General features: G+C 54.4%; 1 protein-coding gene and 1 long non-coding RNA gene across 5 annotated transcripts in view; both read left to right on the forward strand.

Moving 5' to 3' along the window:
* Window positions 1-18,355, forward strand: part of LPIN1 (lipin 1) — an 88,747-nt gene that overhangs the window by 15,212 nt on the left and 55,180 nt on the right. The window contains exon 1 of one of the 4 annotated variants that reach the window (XM_037048734.1): window positions 11,088-11,286. The exons of 2 other annotated variants lie outside the window; for them this stretch is intronic. The gene's annotated coding sequence lies outside the window, so the exon portion shown is untranslated. Of the gene's footprint in view, window positions 1-11,087; window positions 11,287-13,530; window positions 13,785-18,355 lie in introns of those variants that run through there. One more of the 4 variants, XM_037048733.1, reaches the window with a different exon arrangement.
* On the forward strand, window positions 224-16,782 carry LOC118988773 (uncharacterized). The gene is made up of 3 exons (XR_005066851.1): window positions 224-233; window positions 14,764-15,720; window positions 15,754-16,782. It is a non-coding gene; the product is annotated as an uncharacterized LOC118988773 (long non-coding RNA).

Here is an 18,355-nt window from a genome sequence, read left to right on the forward strand (position 1 = left end):
TTCACCACAGGGCTCCGTGCAGAAGTAGGTCTGGAATCAGCGAGGGTGGGTGGAAGGTGTAGCAGTGATGTCAGGAAAATGCCTCGGACAGAAGACGAGCATCATGCAGAGTCTTGAAAGGGCCTGCCTTAGACAGGTGTGGAAGTGGGCATGGTGCTGGTGGGGAGCTGGAGCTCGTGGGTGGCGGGCGTGGAGGAGGGGGAGGAAGCTGGGTCCTGGTGACCAGGGGGCCTGTTCCTCTAAGGATCTTGGGTGTGATCCTACAGGTAGTGGGGGTTGGTGGTGGTGTGGAAGGTGTTACACGGGTGATACCAAATGAGATGCACAGCCTTGTTAGAGCACGGTCATGGGGGGGGAGGGGGGCTGGAGACCCAAGTTCATTGCTGGGCTGGTTGAGTTTGAAGTGCCTGTGGTCCCCCTGCGTGGAGATGTCTAGCAGGTGCTTGGACATGTGGTCCGGAGCTGAGGGGTGGGTCTGGACCAGAAACCCTGACCTGTGTGGGGTCAGCAGGGGAGCAGCGTCACCGAAGGCAGGCAGAGTCCTGCAGGGAGAGCGTGTGACATAGGGAGGCGGACAAGGGCATAGAGGTGGGGTTCCCATCAAATTCTCTTCTGTCAAAGTATTGGGTAACTTTTATGCTGTTATTCTTAAAAGGTAGGTTCATAAGTTCCAAAAATGCTTAGTGATGAGAAAACCAAACATGAAGGGGAGGTAGAACAGAGCAGACGTAAGACCCAGACTCTCCCTCTGCTCTGTGCCTGTCTCTCTCCTAGTTGCTCTGCAAATGTGCCAGGCGCCAGGGCTCAGGCATGCGTGTGCTGGGTGCCAGGCACTGGCTTCAGGGACGGCTGTGCCACGGTTGGCCTTTCCCTTCGAGGGTTCACCAAACAGCAGAGGAGACAGTGCACACCAGGGCGCGGTGACAGCGCTTTGTGAGGCGTGCCACCTGGAGTCACACATGGGCTTGTTAGTACAGAGAAGCCAGTGACTAATTCTTCACGCACCTGGGGAATGTTTGGGCACAGGCTTCTCTAAGCGTCTGGCTTTTGGGTCGAAGAATCTGGCCATGGGGTGCAGGACCCCAAGAAGTACACTCTCACCCCCCCATGTCCCTCCCCGCACACATGCACAGAGTCATTTGAGGCAAAGGGCCCTGACCTCTACAGGGACAGGAGAGCAATGAAATTTTCACCAAAACTCCTAAGCAAGCTTGCCTGTCAGAATATTGGCACAATTTGTTACATCAAGCTGGGGCCATCTTCCTGTTATCTTCAGAGGCTTGCGCCTTGAAAACACCTTCCTCCCACCCTTGGCCACCCGCTGCTTCAACTGCGGCGTTTCTAGAAAGGGCGACCCTTCTCTGAATTCTGGATTATTCTGGCTCAGTTACTGGAAACTGTATTTTCTTTATTTCTTGTCATCTTTAGGTTTGACAGAGGACTGCATTTAAAATGTAGTCTTCCTGGAGGGAGCCCATTTTTGGAGGGGGAGGAAGTGAAACGTTTGTCTAGTTTTAAATTTATTTTTGAAAACTTGTATCCAAGCGATTCCCGTGTCTGGTTCCTAGAAAATCGACCAGGAAACACCCTGGCTCACATACAGCGGGTTGCCTCCTCCCGCCCCCAGTCTGTGCTCACACCCCCTCTGTATATCATCCTGCGGACCAGCCCCGACAGGAGACTCTGCCGATTCCTTGGTAGCATCCTGTGCACACGCCTCGCCCTCTGTCACGCTCTGCCACGGATGGATGCTCCCACCCTATGGCAGTGCGCGTTGACTCTGCCGTCGTCATAGACTGAGTTTTCCTTGGGGCGGGGGGTGCCTTTCTGCTGGAAGTTGTGTCGGCCTTTCCTCTCCACTGTCAGGGGAAACGGTTCCCACTGCTGGCCCGAGTCTTCCTGCCCCACAACACAAGTGTGGGGAGGGCCGCAGCCCCCACAGGTATCCCTGGTGACCCTCCGCGCAGTATCCCTTCTTCAGTCCCACCTCCCCGTGCGCTCGCCTTCCAGATTTCGTTAAACATGTGTTCCACTGACGATACCCCTTCTGCTGTGAGCTTTGAAGTTCAGAAGTTTCCCTGAAGTTTGATAAGATCTCTGGAAGTGAAGGAAAGATAAACACGTGTTTGTCCGTTCTGCACCATCTGCCATTTGCCCCAGGGTTTTCCTTTTTGCCCAGAATTGCCAATGGAGCTATTGTGTGGGTGTCGGGTAACACTCCCTGGGTTCCCATCTAGAAGCATGTGGCAGCATCTCTTCTGGCCAGTGGCTTTTTTCCTGCACTGTGGATCATCACAGCCTCCCTCTGCAGCCCTCGTCTGGCATGGGCGAATGACGGGCAGTACAACAGTGATGTGTTTCGTTAGGACTGTGTGGACAGTGGTTGCGTGGACAACAGTCATTTCCTGTTCATCGGGTTCCCCTGGTTCCCAGAGGTGTCCCAGGGCCCCGTGTCTCTTGTGCATAGACATGTTGCACGGACATACGTCTGCAGTGTGGAGCTGAGCAGGCTCACTGCACTCGCCGCCCCCCTGCCCCTGCTTCTCTGCCTCCACGTGGCACAGCCCAGATCCACGGAGGCTGCGGACAAACCTGGATACTGCCTGCAGTTCTTACCCCCCGGCCTTTCGCCACGTCACCTCTGTCCGGTGCAGTAAAGGCTGCAGGAGGCCGAGAAGTGGTGTCTCTATAATGCAGGCGGCAGTGCGCAGAGCCTTGGTCTGGTCTGGGCTGAGGTTAAAACGCCTTCTTCACCGGCCTGAGAAGATACCCGTGGTCAGGGCTCAGGCCCCGGTAGCTGACCTCCAGTTCTTCCATGTTCTCCTTGTTCCCGAGACTTCCTTTATCAGAGTTTAGTGCTTATTGATATGAAGACAAGATGAAGAAATAAAATGTTACCTATGTAAATGAACAAACAAAAGAAACATCACATTTTAGCATATACAAGGTCTGTCTGGAAAAAGTCCGCCCATCATTCATATAACGTGAATGGGTTACATGACATCGATATAACCTGGCAGCCAAGGAGAGCAGACTGGAGTGTGCATACATGATCAATGACAACTTCTCTGTGCTAGTCAGTGGGGGCGGTGGATGCCCTTGAGTGAGCGTGTGTACTGGGTGGCTGTTACATTCAAAATGACTGAATCAATAGAGCAACAAATATGCATCAAACTTTGCGCTGAGCTTAAACATTGCTCCGAGGAAACTTTGGATGACTCAGGAGGCTGCAGCTATGGGCAACTGGTGATTGGCAGCTTCATCACAGCAACGCTCCTGCCCTTGCCTCATGTCTTATGCAGAGTTCTTGGGCAAAACATCAAATCACCCAGGTGACTCAGCCCCCTACCACCCCCACAGCCCAGATTTGGTGCCCTGCAACTTCTGGCTTTTCCCAAAACTAAAATCACCTTTGAAAGGGAAGAGATTTCAGACCACCAATGAGATTCAGGAAAATGTGATGGAGCAGCTGATGGCAAGTGGGAGAACCGTGTGAGGTCCCAAGGTGCCTACAGGGAAGGGGACTGAGGCGTCATTGTCCTGTGCACAGTGTTTCCTGTATCTTCTTCAGTTAATGTCTCTAGTTTTCATATTACATGGCTGGACATGAAAAATGTCCTTCTGGACAGACCTCGTATTCTTAATCCTCCCTTGGACCAGCCCTTTCTCCGACCCAAGGGGCCTCTTGGTGTGAACCTCCTGTCCTTGTTTTCTCTTGCTGAAAACACTGCCTTGTCTATTAGACCTTGACCTCTTTGAGGACAGAGGGGTCTCTTAATCACTCACCTTGCCCGCAGTTACGTGCTCGGAAATGGCTTGTTGCATAAACGAGTCCTTTCTGTGCAACCCGCTATCGCGGGTCTGGGAAAACGGAAGGTCTGAGCTGTTCCTTTGGTGGGGTTGGTGGGGCATCACAGACGCTGGAATCCGTGGCCTGTTGAGCACGCTGGCTCAGTCACACTTCTTCTGGTCTCAGTAGACTACGCACTTCTGAAGATGAGAGTGACGATTTAAGAAGCCAGCGAACATTTTTAGCCTCCCCCCCTGCCGGGCCAATATGGGTAAGGAGGGGCTGCCAAGGACTGGAGAGACCACAGAAGGGCGTAGTGTTTGGCGGAACGACCTGTCGGTATTGCAGGCACTGCGGCTTCCAGCTGCATTCGCCGAGGCAGGCAGCTGAACGCGCTGGAGCGGCACCTGATTTGCTGATTTACTGTGTTGCATTTTGACAAGTCAGCAAAAACGATGTGCGTATGCTGGGCGGTTGCTAGAACCCACCGCCCAGCCTTTCACCACCGGAGCATCCTCTTTCAGACTCTGCAGTGACTGCACCTCCATCCAAAGCACCACGGGCCAGAGAAAGAAAAATTGTCTTCCTTGTAAGAACTTGTTTCTTACGTGACTTTTCCTCCAAGACTCAAGAGCGCCACCCGAAGGCGACGTGGGACGGGGTACGCAGGTTTTGTACGTCTGGAAGGCCAGGAGAGCTGCCCGCCCCCCACCCACTGTGCATTTTCCCACAGAAGGGGAAGGCCCTAGGTTCATTGGCTGATATCACCAACTTCTACCTTTCGCTCCACTGTGTAACGCTTGACTCTAGGCGTTCTGGTTGTGCCAAGGAAATGGCTGATGGGAGGAGAACCTCACTGTAATCCTAAGCATCCGTATAAAGAGGGGGCTCAGATGGGCAGGGGGTTCCCTGATGCTCGGCCAATCGTTCGGGCTCCCAGGGTCACACCTGACCGAAGACTTCCGGTTGTCATTTAGCAGTGTTGTGTTGTTTTATCGGATTCTGTTCTGACGCTGTAACTTGCACCACCCTTTAAAACTATTTTTTAGTGGACTGAACAATAATTCAACAATGTATCCCGTACTTATTCATCATTTTCGCCTGGGACTTGACTGTATCAAAGAGGTCCCACGCAGCTCACCTTTTCTCTGAACTGATGCTTTTCCGCAAACAGCATCTATTACAGAAATCTCTTAACAGACTTAGTGGATAATATCAAATTTCTATGCTTTATAAAAAATTAGCTAAGGTAATTTCCTCCATCAACATTTCTTTAGTTTGCTGGAGGGCAGCTTTCTAAGTCAGATGTTCCTTCTAGTTAGCTGATTGAGAATTCAGAAATCGGGAAGACGAAACCGGCCTTCTGTGAAAGGATTTGGCCCAGCCGCACTCCCAGCTCCCTACCGCCCCCTGCTGACCAGGCGCTGCTCTGAACCGGGGCTGGTCTCACAGCAGCTCCACTCAGTAGCCTCACTCCACACCCACCTCTTCTCTGTCCTCTGTGCACCACCGACACCGACATCAGAGTCCCGACAGAATCATCGGAATCCTGCCACCCCACAATGAGTGTCTTCTGGACCCTTTGCAGAGGGCACGGATGGAAGGATGATGGAAGAGAGAAAATAGGAGGGGTGGAGGTGGGTGGAGGGGCAAGATCAGGAGGCTGGAGAGGGAAGGGCAAGACGGTGATGGTGGGGGGAGCCGACCGTGCCTTTCCCGACAACAGCCAGTGAGTGGGGGAGGAGGCTGCTGAGAACTAGACAACTAGGGAAAGAGGAACACTGACCAGGGACCAAGGTTCCCACGAGCAGGGACCTCTGTCTGAAGTTAACGCAAGTTCTGTGGGGTCCTCCAGATGGGGGAGACCAGTCTCCTTCCGGCAGCAAAGGTAAATGACAGGCAGGGAGGGCAGAACGTCACTAGGTTTCAGTAGATGCCGCATGTCTCAGGCACAGAACTTACTGAAGAATGGCACCAGTGACCAAAGCCTGGGGACCCTAGAGCCCTGAACTGTAACTCTGGGAGTGTGGGTTCTACCTTTGGTTGACTGGTTGCTCTCGGCATCTGTTAAGGTAACTGATGATCTCCTTGTGGAGTGCTTTTAAGAATGATCAACCATGGTCCATATTAATAGTAGGATTCTAATTTATACAAATACTCCCCCCCAACCTTTGATCTTGTTAACTCGGGCTATACAAAGGTGACATACTTTGCCCACATGCACCAGCACGCGACACTGAGTGTGTTTTCAGGGAGTTCTTCTCCGAGTTGGTGCCTTGGCAGGAATCTCCAGAGTCTAATTCCCATTAGAAGGACGAGAGGCAGGAGGAACGGGATCTTTGCTTCCCAGGCCAGGAGCCCCCAGCCCCTTTGGGAAGCAGGTGAGGTCTGCCCTTGGCGCCCTTGCCCCACTGCCCCCATTTTCCCCTTCGTCTGTTCCACACGGCTGAGGCATCTGTACTGCCGAGAGCAATTCTCAGTGTCATAGTAATCGGCAGACAAGTGTGTATGGGGAGTGTTATTTCCCTGGGATTTTAAGATAGTGGGGTTTTCTTTGCTCTGTTTTGTTTCTGGCTTGGGAGCTGGTGGTCGTCAGAAACTTCTCAGAACAGCCAGCGGCGCAGACAGACACCCACCAGGGCCCCTGGCCAGGAAGCCCCTGTGCTGAGATCTGGGAGTGCTTTTTCCTCCCCGATCTCTTGGCCTTCTGACGGCGGAAACAAGCGAGGAGCCGGTTTCCCTCGCTCCGAGAGGACTTACACACGGGGAACCTAAGGCTCTCCTTCCCCAGTGGGGGGTCGGACAGCTCACCCGCAGCTGCTGCCTCCCTCTCACCTGGGCCTCCGCGGTGATGGGCGGGGCCCCTGCTCACGCTACCCACTTTCGTCCACCCAGACACAGGGACATTTGCAAGTGGGTCGCCCCTCCATCGATTCTCCATGGCGGCCCACCCCTGACCACAGCGTGGCCCTGTGCCTTGGCATCTAGGCCATCGCAGAAGCCTTCCCGCCACCCTACACGGGCTGCCCGCCGTGGCCAGATTGCAAAGACAGAAAGACACTTCCCCCACTTGAGTAGCCACGACGATACAGCCCTTTCGATACCTGCTCCCAAGTTCAACGACAACCACTCCTCCAGTAGGAGGACTCCACGCCGCTGACCACCACGTGCCCCCTGCAGTTTATGCTGCCTGGGCCGCCTGGCAGAGGGGCGGCCACCTGTGCTCGCTTACTGCTTTTGTCCAGGGGAAAAGTGAAACTTCTGGTGTCTTTGTGACAGGAGATAGCTTGCACCTGGGAGCGAGGCAGAACACCTGCCCACGTTCAGCGTCCGCCCTTCTGGAAACTAGGCGCTCTGGCGCCCCTGCCTTGCTGTTGCCTTTCAACCCACGCGGCTTCCAGGTCCTCGAATCGTTGCTGAGCGGCACTGGTGTCCGGCGGCTTATTTAGCTTTTAAAAAGATGTACTGCCATCTCAGGAGGGGCGGAGAAAGAGTTTCTCCATGGTAAGTGTTCCATAGTGAATGTTCCGAGGAAGGAGGGGCCGGCGATCTCTTTCCCTTTTTGCTCCTGGGAAAGTTGAACTTCTCGGTCTGCGTTGACCCTTGTGGCAGAAAGGGGCAGTTGTGCAGCAAGTGTGCGGTTCCTTCCCCAAGACAGAGGGAGGAGGGGTGGAGAGAGAGGCCAGGAGGCCACTGAGAAAGTGTCCCCATGCCACCCAAGGAGCAGGGTGTCATCTTGGGTGGTTCCTGCAGGAGCGTGTGGTTCTACTTGTGTGGTATGAGCATTCTGCTTGGGGTGGGAGGAACTTTAATTTGGCTCTCCTGAGCACAGAGGACATGTGCTTTCACCCAGGAAATTGACTTTCACTCTCCCAAGAGGTGAATTCCTTTCCTGTGCTAACTTCGAGCTGTTCGTCAGCTGCTCAGTGACTTTGGAGGCCTCCCTGGGGGCCCAGCGCATGTGGGGCATGGCGGGCGAGGGCAGAAGACAGTGGGTTTATTTTTGCATTCAAATGGGGAGCCTGCAATCAAGCCACATGGCACTGACCACTTGTCTCTCCCCGCGGGCCTTCACGGTGCCTTTCCACACGCTGGTCCCTCAGCCTGAAACACGGGAAAGGAAATGGACTCTTTGGACACCGGCCCTTCAATGTGACTGTATGTTGGAATGTCACTGGGAATTCTACAATGTCCCGATGCCTGGGTCCCACCCAAAGGACGGGCTGTGCTTCACTGATGGGGACCCAGTCTGGGCGTTGAGAGTTTTGACAGTTTCCCAGGGGATTCTAATACGTGACCGGCTTTCATGGGAAACACTGCCTTAGAATGGGAAGAGCGGGTGAGGATGTCTGACTCAAACGGTTTCATTTATTCTAATAGATGATAACACTGACTTGAAGACTCAGAGTGGAGAATTACTTCCCCTCACCAAGGCCAGGGTCTAGGTCAGCGATGGCAGAGCTTCTGTTTGGCTCCAGATGACGAGCAGATGCCCGTGGGGATGGCTATGGGCAAGCAGCATTTGGATTCTGTAGTTTGCAGATGGAATTTGTGAGCAGATCCAGTCCTTTTCTGCTTTCCCGTTTGTTTGAGCTGACAAAGCATTATATAACTTGGTACCTTAGATTTTACCCGAACGGGGGGCAAAAGTCTAGTAACTGAACAGTTACCTGGGGGCTGGCCCAGAGCTCACAGCGCCTCGGCAGGTGGCCCAGGGTCTGCTCTGTGGGCACCAGATTCTATTTGGAGCTTCTCTCGCTGAGGTCAGAGCCTGGGTCGCTGTGCTTAGCTCTGTGGCCCAGGCTTCTGGTGGGGCTCTCTCCACCGTCAAGACCTCGTCTGAGTCTAAGTACCTCCCTACCTCCAAATGCCATCCCACTGGCCTTCAACACATGAACTTGGCGGTGTGGGCCGGGGGGAGGGGCACAAACATTCAGTCCATAGCAGATGAATTTCTCAGTGAAATACAAATATGTGATCTTCTTGGGAAGATTCATTTGTATAAGCTAACATGGCCTTGCCAATGGTTAAAATGTTAGAAAGTTTCATTCTTGCCACCTCATCCCCCCTTCCCTTTCCCCTCCCAACCTGCCCTCTGCCGTGCCTGGCATCTATTCTGATTGGCACTTGCTTGCACCACACCAAATAGTGCCCGTGTCAATCCTGGGACTGGCGAAGGAGAGACGAGTGGTCACAGTAAGGCAGGGCGGAGGTTTGGGGGGGATGCTGGGAAGGATGAAGGCTGTGGAGCTGAACTTGGACACACTGATTGGAAATACACACCACAGGCCATAACTTCCAAGGCATGTGGGTTGGTTTATAGAGACTGGGGCTGGAGGTGGGACTGGAAGGGGGCAGGGAACAGTGTAGCAAAGAAATGTCTTTCTTGTTCTAGCCTGGCTCGGTGGGAATGTTCTCTCTATGGCTGGAGGGGAAAGGGTGTCCCAGCCCGTCTTGATCCCAGGGAGCACAGGCCGGGAGCCCCTGGCCTGGCAGGCATGTGGCTTGCTGTGCTCCCCAGTGACCTTGTCAGAGACCATCCTGGACCTTCCCCCAGCCCCCCACACACTGGGCCGCCCCGCACATGCTGCCAGGTGAGCCCCTGAAGCTGTGTGTGGAGCTTTGGTTCACAGCGCTGCTGAGCAGGGATGGGCTCTACACGTATTTGTGTGCCTGGCCTGGCTGTGCTCACTGCTCTAACCACGCACTCACTGGGGCAGGTGCCCTGTCTGCTCTGTTCCCCAGGGGAGCCCCTGGCACACAGTGGACGCTTAGCTCACGGCGGATGAATGAAGACGTGGGTGAGTGACTGAGCGAGGGATGGCTGGTGGCCGCTCTCTGAGCGAGAGACCCAGTGTGGGCCCATGGGGCACAGCAGGCCCAGGGGGGCAGCTCCCTCTGCCCCCTGCCAGGGGCTCTCCTTGCTTCTCTGCCCCTCTGTGTGTGTGCTGCTGCACAACGCTGTCTAATTAGTGCCTCCGTTAGGGTGAGTTGGGTGTGTGGCCTCCAATATTCGCTGTGGCCACTGTCAGCCTGTCCCCTTTATCTCCCCATGACTTCTTTCCCTCTGGGACACCTTAGCCCTAATCTGCGATCCTCACCCTAATTTGGGGGTGAGCCCTTCCAGACACTTGCTCTCCCTGGTTTACCCTCCCCCCTCCTTCTCTCCCTGTGGAACCCAGGGACTCTCCCCTTCCCCCTGAAACTTGCTTTGGTCAGCCAGCCCCCAGGCCCCCAGGGGACCCACTGCACCACCGGCAAATTTCCAGGCTGCCCTGTCCCCTGCATACCAAGGAGGTGAGGTGGTACCAAGGGGACCCTAGTTCCCACCTGATTGTTGAGGCCCCAGCAAGGGAGGATCCCTGTGGAAGTCATCTCATCAGGGGCCCCGGAAGAGGATGGGCCTTGGACCCTGGGGAGAGCCCCTCCCTCACTGGGAGCCCAGGTCCTCCTGGGCCTGTTCTTTCTTGGGCATCTTTTTTGTCCAGGGCATTTACAGAGCTGCCCGTGGATGCCACCACCCACTGGTTCATTGTACACCTGCCTGCGACGTTTCACAGGGTGTTCACCACAGCCCCCCTTCCCCCTTGCAGAGCCCTGTCTGTGGTGTAGGTAGGTAATCTGGAAAACTTCAGAACTCCCAGGATAGTGGAGTTCTTGTCACCAGCTAAAAATGGGGAGGTTTCCAACTAGACTAAGGTGGCTTCTGGTCACTTTTCCGTGCAGAGGAGTTGCCATTGCCGGCCTCACCCACACTCAGCAAGGCAGTGCTCTCTGGGGGCCCTCCTGGGTTGGCGGGAGCCGCCAGTTCTCAGTGTATGGGGTTCTGGAGGTTAAAAAGCTTGCAGGTGAGCAGGCGTGCCACGTGGTTTACGAGATGGCCTTTTCCGTTGTCAAAGTGCACCTGTGGGTGGGGCGTCTACCCTCGCTTTCCAGACAGTAAAACCGTGTCTGCAGGACCCAGCATGCTTGCGTCATCACCCGTCCAGCCTTCTTCCTCCAGCCAGTGCCTGGGGAAGCAAGTTTTGCTCATCTGATGTTCCTTCTCTTCCGAGTTGGGCTGAAAGCAGCATGTCCTGGAATTGGCCAGAAGGGATCACCTCAGCCTTACAGGCTGAGCCACAGTGCCAACACCCAGCAGCCAGCAACACAGCAAGGGCCCTCCCAGGGGGGCTCCCGACAGGGCTGCATTAGGGAGTCCTGAGGCTTTGGTGAATCCCATTCAGCTTATGGTGAAATGTGTTCTAGTGAGTGTTTTCCAATAATTGCTTGATCGACCACCCCCACCCAGGCCCCCGCCCCTTGGGTCTGGCTCTATTTAGGAATTGTGGCAGCAATAGGGACAGCGGAGAAAGTGCCTTCCCTGGGGTGGCAGGCGAAGCTGGGAAGCCATCAGACCTCACTTGCTCCGGGTCCAGCCGGACCTTGGAAATTGGTGCTGATTTTGGGTGGAACCCAAACCTACGCTGCTCCCAAGTTCATCGTTTGTAAGGTGAGTGCTTTGGACTGGATTTTCTGTTTGAGACCTCCAGCCTTCACATTTTGATCATTCAAGATGTATTTTAAACAAAGGCTTCGCTTAAGCAGCCTGAGGTTGGACGCTGCTTCCAGAAAGCCTTTCCATGCAGGGTAGTCTTGCTTGTGGACCCTCTCTGGGGGATGGGGGTGGGGAGGAGAGCATAAGACCGCTGGCTTCTGGGGCCCTGCACTTGCACTGCCGACCCTGGTCTCTGAGACGCTCCGTGGAAGGCTCCCGAATTTCCTTCCGAGTCTGCCCTTTCCCTCTTCCTTCTGCAGCTCAGTAGAGAGCACCCCGGTCCCTCAGTGGTTCGAGTCCCATGTGGAGCTGTCACCCTCGATTCTCCCTTCTCGCATCCCGAGCCCCGCCCCCGCATGCCTGTCAGTCCAGGGGGGTTTCCTCTAAAACGTACCTGGAGTCTTTCCACTCCTCCTGACCACCCTCTCCCCTCCCGTTAGTCTGAGCCGCCATCCGCTCCCCAGGTTTCCTGCAGTAGCCGCCTGTCTGAGTTTCCACTCCTGCCCCCTACCGTCCATTTTCCATACAGCAGAGAAGTACTTTCAAAAATGTGTATTAGATTCTATAATTCCCTTGTTTACAACCCTTCTGGAATGTCTAAACTTCTTCGAGTGGCCCAAAGGCCCTAAAGGTTTGGTCCCCGCCCCCCCTACAGCTGCCCCATGGCTCCAGGACCCTGCAGAGGGCTGCCTTCAGCTCGTTTTCCAGAAAGCTCTGCCTCCTTGGCCCATCGTAGGACTTGAGTGTTTCTTGTCGTGTAGGATTTTGAATCATCTGATTGTCAGGGTCAGAGCATCCAAACCTGGAGAGAATTTTCTTGAGTCTATTTGAGCCAAACAGAGTATACGCCTGAAAGCCAGATCTCAACAGACTGAGAAAAACGCCTCCTGGGAGGACAGTTTTGCCGTTTTTTTTTTTTTTTTTATGCATGGGGACTGGGTCGCGACTAGTTGACAAGCGTGTGCGCTCCGTGAGGGAGAAGGTGGTTAGGCCTCGGAGGGTCCGAAAAAGAGCGTCGCTCCAGCATCTCAAAGGTCCGTCAACCTGGATGCACAAGAAGCAATGGGTGTGGCTCTTCTTCTCTGGGCACACCCACTCCTTTCTTCCCCCACAGGCATGCATCTCCTACGCTCTAAGGGTCCCCACAAGACTCGCAACCAGGGGAGCAGTGGGCAGGAGCGGTGGGCAGCAGCAGCTGGTGGTTCTGGGCTGACCCCTGAACCTGACTCCGAGGCCTTTTCTCGTACCCTCCAGTGAGGCAGAGCAGCCCGGCTTAGGCTCGTATCTTTCCTACAACGTTTGGGGAGTGTTGGAGCAGCCCCGCCTGGGCTCTCCTGCTGCTGCCTCTGTCCTGAGCCTCCCTCGTTTCAGTGCCCCCGGGTTTAATAAAAGTACTCTAAAAAAATGGGGACAGGCTTGCTTAAAGCCTGACAGGCAAAGATAAACCCTCTACCTAGAGGTTTATGGTCAGATCATCCCGTGAGGTCCCTTTTGGTCTGTGTACTTCTCAGATTTATCACAGAACCCTCTCTTCATCCACATGATCTAAATCATTTCGCCATCGGAGGTTATCTTGCTTTTTATTTATTTGTCCCTTGTTGAGTCTCCTGCTGCTGAATGGAAGCTCCCGAGGGGGGCAGGGACCTGGCCGTTTTGTTCCCTGCTGAATGAACGAATGACTGAAGCGGAAGTCATTCAGACAGAGGGTGAAGGTGGACTAGGGGCAAGAAGCTGAGTCTAAATACCCATATGATCAATACAGCTGCCACGTTGTGGTTGAAGAAATGAAGGCCGGGGTCAGAAGGGTTGAGGGACACGCCCAGATCCCATTGCTCAGGAAGAGTAGGGCCCAGAGAACAGCCAAGCCCTGGAGGAGTGGGGGTTCCCCGCCGTTTACCAGGCTGCAAACCTGAGCGTCGGTAAAAGTCAGTCCAGCTGGTTGAATTAAACACATGACTTTGGCGTGGGGCAGGAAAACATGGAATATGGCCCAAGGTCCCGCGCCCACAGGAAAGCTAAGATAGGAGAGGAAGGAGGGCTGGCAAACTAGAGCCTTGCTCCGGACCGGATCGGCTCTGAAAGAGGACTCGTGGTGCGTGCCTCGGAAGGCGCCAAGGGCCAACCCGCCGTCAGGGCCCCGCCCCTTCCCCGCCCCCTTAGCCCCACCCCCGGCCCAAACCACTGGGACTGCTGGCGCGCGGAAGGCTGGGTGTTTGCATACAAAGGCGGCCACGCGCACGCGCCTCCCGGGGAGTAGTTGTCTCCACGCTGCCGTGGAGCCCCGGGCCGAGCAGGCAGAGCCTGGCCGGTCGAGGGAGACTGCAACCTCTGCAGAGCCGGGCGGGGCACAGCGCGGAAGGCCAGGGACTGGTTGGCGCGCGCGAGGCCCGAGGGGGTCGGGCACGGGGGCCGACCTGACGCTCGGGGATCGGGCTCTGCCCCCGCAGCCCTTTCGGGGTAAGTGGCGCCGGGAGGTAGGCGGCCTCACCAGCATCCTCGGGCCTTTCCTTTAGGAGCACCCGCAGGGCTGACTTTCAGCGGCCTGTAGGTCTGGCCGGGTTCAGGTGGGGTGCGGTGGGTGTGCCGGACCTTCTCGGTGGCGGGACCTTCTCGATCCAGGCAGGAAAGGAGGGTTCTTTGTGGGCTGCAAGTAGCCCGGATTCGTTGGGACTTAAAGAAAATGTGCCCTGAGGTTTTAAGATTCCTGCTGTGCCGTTTAGGAAACTGAGGCACTGGGAGGTTGACCTACGGGCCCAAGGTCACACAGCTGCTGGGCGTCCGGGAACCAGGCTTGGAATCTGGGTTCTCAGATTACCGTGGTCCCGGGATTGCCAGGCCTCCGCGCACCTCTCTGCAGCCAGTGGGTGCTAGGCCTCGTGAATTCCATCGGATGTCCCTGCCGGTGGTTTTAATTTCGGGGGAAAGCCAGGAAAACGTACGGTGAAAAGGAGCGTTTTGGAAATAACTTTACGTGCCTCGGGCGCATACTTTGGGGGGTGAAGCGGGAGGAGGCGCATGCCACCACTGTCTCTGACCGTCATCACACAGGACACGGGGACTACAACAATTGGCGGCATTAATTCGGAGAGTTTTTAGAACCCAGTTTGCCCAGGGTAGTAGGAGTGTTTTGGAAATGATGTTTCAGAAAGTTTTTTTTTTTAAAATTGGGATAGCAGGGAAGTTTTTGTTAATCTCGTGTTCCATAAATTGGGCCTTATGATTTAAAGTAAGAAATTGAGGAAAATGTATGATAATCGAGAAATAAAGACACACTTCTTTCCCCCTGGAAATGGCGGAAGATCTAAGGGTTTGTTTTCTGGTTCTGTATTTTGATAACGTGTCATACTTGCCAGCATTTATTGGGTTAAGCGTTTTTTGTGTGTGGGTGTTTGTTTGGAGCCTTTATTCCTGTTTGTTCGGAGGGCCACTTGGTGAGGGCCACGCTGTGCAGTGGAGCAGGCCTGGACGGAGCCCCACCCCGACCCTGTGGCTCTAAGGCCTGGGTGCCAGTCTTAGTTTGGCCTCAGCTGGCTGGGGGGCCCAGCACAGTTCTGTCACCATCCCAGGTCTCAGTTGTCACAAAAGCCACATCATTCTAGAAAGAGCAGGCTGCAGGGGAAGACCCGCTGGGTCTCAGTACACAAGGGGAGAACGTGGGGGTTCAGGTGAGGGGCTGCCATAGGATCTCTTGTTCTTCAGATGGAAAGATGTCCCCTGTCCAGCTGAGAACTTGGGTGGCAGCGAGTGGACGGGGCTTAGTCTGGCGGGGAGCAGGGAGCAGGGAGCTTTTCCACACCGGTGATCACAGCCGCGTCTCTCAACCCACTGACCGAGTTTTGTGATAATTGCAACAACTTACTCCAGTTCTTTGTGAATGCTGAATGCTGGGGCTTTCCAGAAAAAAAAAGCTACAGGCTGCTGGACCCTAGTCATGGCTCTGCTCCCGAGTCCTTTGCGCTGCACGCGAAGCTGACCACAGACTCTGCTACCTCCCAAGACACACCTGCTTGGCAGCTGCGTCTGGGACGGGCTGGGCACATTCACCCCGAGTACCTCATTTCCAGGAAGGCCGTCTGTTTCCTTATAGACACGTGCTGTCTCTGTTTGGTGAATTCTTCCTCTTCATTCACGAGTCTCACTAGGCACTCACCTTTGGTTTCCAGAGGATGTATGCTGCAAAGGTCGTGGGGTCATGGGGCACCATTGCCCAGTAAGGCACACTGCTCAGCGGCTGCTTTGCCAAGAGAATTTCCTGCTATGGAACTCTGCATAATGGCCGGGTGCTGCCCAATTTGGGGGTGCCTTTGGGCTCAGATTTTTGGCCACATGGAAGTGTATTACCACCCTGTTGGAATGTAAGCATACCCTTTTAATATTTCTGTATTCACTTTAAGTAATAGTATTTTGGGGGAAGGCGCCTTTGAAGTACTTGATACGTGCAAAGCACGGTCAGGCCAGAGCCTTCATTCAGAGTCCAGCCTGAGCCTGGAGCATTTGTGACCACGGGCTTCACACCTGGCTGTCACTTGTACTTGCCCTGGGAAAAGTACTTCGAGTACACTGCCTCACAAACAACCCCGTGAGGTTGGAGAGTGCGGGTAGCATCCCATTTTGGAGTTTGGAAGCTGAGGTGCTGAGAGGTTAGCAACTTGTTTTCGGTCAGTGGGGGAGCTGGGTCTGAACACCAAGGGCCTGCATCCTTAGCCCCTGAGCGCTCTTGGCTCCCCAGCTGGTGTTTAGCCCTCCATGAACTGCTGGGGTGGAGTGGGCTAGAGTCATACAGAAGTTGCAAAAGCAGCGCATTCTTTTTGATCAAGACCAAACTTGGACGTGGGGTGCTAGCGGTAGGTGAAGAGCAGAAGCAGAGCCTTGTGCTCAATTAGTGAGCCAAATAGTTCATTAACAGTCAGAGGATCCGGACCTGAATCTGACCACCCTGAATGTAGTCTCCATCATCACCCGCCCTGCCCCTCGCCCTCAATACAGGCCTTTTGTGTCCTTGGCAGGGACCTGAGAACTCTCATCACATGAGACTTTAAGATATGAGCATTGCACGACACTGGAGGAGCTGAGCGTGCACTCCACCTGACCTTTCTGACTGAAGCAGGGCCCCCCTTTACCCCTCCTGTCTCAGCAGTCTCAGAGAGGACAGGGAGACCCCGACATTGAGCTGGTCAGAGCTTTCGATTCCTCACTCAGTTCTCTGAGGGTCTTACAAATTGGTGTTAAAGTAATATATGCACAGGTAAAGATTCGCTCTCAGCAGCTGACACTGTGGAGATATGTATGATGGGACGTGAAGGTCTTCCGCCGTCCCCAGGCCTGGTTTCCAGGGTGAGCCTGTGAATGCACCTGTTCAGGCTGGAAATCAGTCCAGATTTTTGGTGCATATCAGGATAGGTGTGTGATCCTTTTAAAAATATTTATTTATTAGAGGGGAAGGGAGAGAGAAAGAGAGGGAGATCTCTCTTTGGCTATTGATGTGAGAGAGAAACATCAATCGGTTGCCTCTTGTGAGCACCCTGACCCTGACTGGGGACCAAACCTCCAACCTAGGCATGTGCTCTGACTGGGAATTGAACTGGTGACCTTATGGTTTATGGGAAGATGCCCGACCCACTGAACCACACTGGTCTGGGCTGTAAATGTAATTCTTAGCAAATGGTTTCATGGTGTAAATATGTACTTTTTCCACTCAGTATGTACCTTTTCATGTTTGTTTGTGGACCTGTGTCTCCCTCCCCCATTTTTTAAAAAACGGTCTCCTTACATTCTATTCTCCCATGTGGCTGGCCCATAATCTGCCTAGCCAGAGCCTTGTAGATTTTTGAGCTGTTTCTGATTTTCCCTGTTAGAATCCATGCCGTAATGCTGTTTGCCCATGGGTCTTGCAGCAGAGAATTGCTGAGGTTTGCCAGTACCTGCAGAAAGTGTCAGGCATTGCCAGGTGCTTCCGCCTTTATTACCCCACTTTCAGGGGGTGGTGTGTGGGCTTCCCCCATCTTCACCAGCTCTGGGTTTTAATGACATGCTCTGATTTTGGACCATCTGAAAGGCCTCCTCTGATCTGCATAGGTTAAGTCATGAATAGGGTTGACTCTTCTCATCTGTCATCAACTGATGGATTCCTTCCTTCCTCCTTTCCTTTCTTCCTTCTGTGAACTCTGTCTTTCTGTGTTTTGCCCATTTTTCACTGAGTTGGTCTGAGGCCACCTTAGACTGGCCTTGACATTCTGGAGGTGGAGGGTGTTGGCAGAAATGGCTGGAGTTTTGAATTTTGGCATTCGTCCCGAGAAACCAGTCTTTCTTGGCAATTAGTGAACCCTGGAGAAGGGTTCTGCCAATTTTGGGATGAAATGGCTGTTGTTTTTCCTCCTGATGTAGCAACTAGGTGAGGAGTCACAAGACCACCATTGCCTGATCTTGACCGAGTGTCAGCAGCACGACCCTCCCGGAACCTTGTGCAATCGGGGCCCCTGGCGCTCCGGCACGTTGGCTCTGTGCCGGCGGTTGTGCAGATGAGCCTCAGCGTGGGGGCTCCCGCCCGCGTGGGGGCCCTGGCCTGCTCTGCTGCCCGCATGTGCGATTGTTCTGGGTGCCTGTTCTCTCGACCCACTTCTGCAGGGTGACAGCACCCTCTGTTCTGGACACACGCCGCACACCTCCCGCCTTCCCTCCCGCTGCAGGACCGCCTGAAGCCGGCTGCCCCTCCTGGTCCCGAAGCTGAGCTGGGATGAGCAGGGCCCTGGATTTATCCGACCTGCTGAATTCAGAAAGGACTTTGGTGGGGCGGCTCTAGGGCCAGCGGTGTTCGCTGCTTCGTCATTTTAGTCAGGAAGTGTTAGTTTGACTTGCAGGCTCTTTAAAAGCACCTCAGACTTGGCTAGTGAATGTCCCTGTTTGGGGCCTGCATCCCGAGGGGGATTGAGGGCTTTGGTCTGTTTTGTTTTGGAAGCTTCTTATAAGCACCTTGTGCAGGAGGGCAGAACTCAGCGGGCGGAGGGTCTGCTGGACTCGTGCAGTCCAGA

The sequence above is a fragment of the Sturnira hondurensis genome, unplaced genomic scaffold, assembly GCF_014824575.4.
Source record: "Sturnira hondurensis isolate 20B ecotype Veracruz unplaced genomic scaffold, ASM1482457v3 Scaffold0006413, whole genome shotgun sequence".
Lineage (NCBI taxonomy): Eukaryota > Metazoa > Chordata > Mammalia > Chiroptera > Phyllostomidae > Sturnira > Sturnira hondurensis.